Source organism: Blennius ocellaris (genome assembly GCF_963422515.1).
Source record: "Blennius ocellaris genome assembly, chromosome: 11".
Lineage (NCBI taxonomy): Eukaryota > Metazoa > Chordata > Actinopteri > Blenniiformes > Blenniidae > Blennius > Blennius ocellaris.
This window is the reverse complement of record NC_137660.1, coordinates 19898581-19901020: the sequence shown is the minus strand read 5'-3', so window position 1 is coordinate 19901020 and position 2440 is coordinate 19898581.

The following is a 2440-nucleotide window of genomic DNA, read 5'->3' as shown; positions in this document are numbered from 1 at the left end:
GACAGAAGCTGCCAATTAATTATTTGCCCCCATTTATGCTTGTTAAGTGAATTTAAAATAGTTGATAGACATTAAAAGTGGTTGATAGTACAACAATCACACGAAAGATCAAATAAGAGACAGACACCAGGGATTTAAAAAAAAGACTTTGATGCAAATAATTTGCATCTATTAGCTCAATGGATGATAGATGGACTGGCAGAATTGAAGAGGTGACTGTTTTCATACATTTGATTCTGTTTAAATTCTCTTATCAATTACACTGTCCCCATCTGATGGTCGTCGTGTGAAACTGCTGCCTCTTCTAAATAAAACTGCAGAGGAAATAAATCTGAAAAAAAGAATAAAATAAATAAATTCCCGTCTTATTATTTTAAAGGCCTCTGGATCAATACTTTGTCTCCCCCCCCCCCCCCCCCCCCCCTTTCTTTTTGCACGTCTGTCTGTGTTTAATTGGACGAAACTACCAAACAAATTGAATTAGATGTTCCCGCCTCTGTACAATTGAGATATCTGTTACAGATGATGTGCCGTATAATGAATGCCTAATTTATGTAATTAGACCATTAAGCATAATCCGAGCATATGTTGTGAATGCCCTGAGGTCTTCTTTCAGGTACTCCCTCTGATGTCGCCCAAGGAACAGCTAATGGACCGGGCTGCCGTCAGGGGCTCTGATAATAATCCCGGCGTTTGATGGAATAACGGAGAATTATATTTCCCACCGTATGTGAGGATGTGACAGGTATTATTTTTGGTTGTGATCGTGCGTTTTAGATTCCCTTTTTTTTTTTTTTTGCGGGGAATGCATACTCAAGGGGGCAGTGTGTGAAGGTGGCCTTTAAAAGGAGTGTGGGTGTCCCGTCATATAGGCTGAATTGTCCGTTGAGCGGGTTCTTGTGAGAGCTCTCCCGTCTGCTAATTAATTGTCATTCTGCTGAATATTCATACCTGATGATCAGTGCGTCCTTAATTGCTCCGTAAAACATCTCTGGGGGCTGAAAACACCGCGGACTTAATTAGAAGCGCGGGCCAATTGGAAGAGCTCGAGCGCACGGTACCTGTCTTCTTCTTCTTCTTCTTTTTCTTTCTCTCTTTCTTTTAACGCACTGGCCAGCACACAGCAAATCCCCTTAAATCTACAGGCCTGCTCGTGATTATCTGCTGGGAGGAAATTGAAACAGCTCACATGGAAAATTTGCGGGCAATTTACACGCATTCATTGGGATTACAAATGTTTGTCTTAAAAGGCAAATTTGTGCACCTCTAGCGACGATTTGTTTATTTATTGGTTGGTTATTGGCCTAAATCTACATTGCCTGGAGTCTGCCATGGAGCTTCGTGCAGGCAGTCTGCAACCAGGGAGTAAAGCACCACCTGGAAACACATGGAGAGAGAGAGAGGGGGAGAGAGAAAAAAAATGCGTTGAAAGTATCTTTAAAATCAATACATTTTTTTAATTGTATTTTTGCATCCACGTACAATCTAGACGCATTGAAGAAATTAATTTTAATTGACTTGAGCAATTATACGTTTAAAACCTCGTCCCCTGAATAAGTATTTTCCATTTTCTTACGCACTGAATTTAAATGTCTCCTCATCATTTCCTGAATGGCAACTCCTCCGTAGGTCTGGGTGGCAGCATATCTCAACTCGATTCAGTGTGACAATATTGTTTGGCTATCATTCGCTGCTTTAGGATGAATGGCATCGATCCTCTTTTAACAACATTTGTTTCCTATTGTGTTGTGGGGGCGCAGCAGAGGAGGGCAGACGTGTGAAAGTGGCTGTTTGATTCTCTTTTTCATCCCCATGACCTCAGCTTTTGTGTCTCGTCACCCTGGGAATGTCACGCCTCACTACTCTACTTTAAGATGTTTCAGAAAGTGGCCTTTGTTTTCGCTCCTCTCTTTTTCTTTCTTTTCTTTTTTTTTTTTTTAAAGCTCACACAAAATTGTTCTTGCCCCCCCCCACCCCCACGCTATAAAGGATACTTCAGGCTGAGGCACGGTTCACAAGTGCAATGCAATTTGGCTTATCCCAACCTTTGTTCGGTTTTCTACAAATGACCAAACATAGTGCAGACTTGATCTACTGCTGCTTGAACTCAGAAGTTTGGGAGCGGCTAAAAAAAAAAAAAAAAAAAAATACACCCATTCAGATTCAGAGTCATGGTGGTATTTTCAGTGTGTGCATTCGACAAGGGACAAAAGGCCCACCAATATCCCATAACCCTGAAGCTCAAAAAGCCACTGCGCCTGCGAGTGAGGGGAAGAGAAGCGGTCAAAAAGGAAGAATAAAACTCAACACTGCATTTGTGGATCGGTTGGTTAATGCTGACTGCAGCAGGTTAACTTGCAGGGCGCAAATTTGCACCTGTTCTTGGTGCAAATAAATACAACGGATTATTCATTTCGAATGGAAAATGTAAAAGCACGCG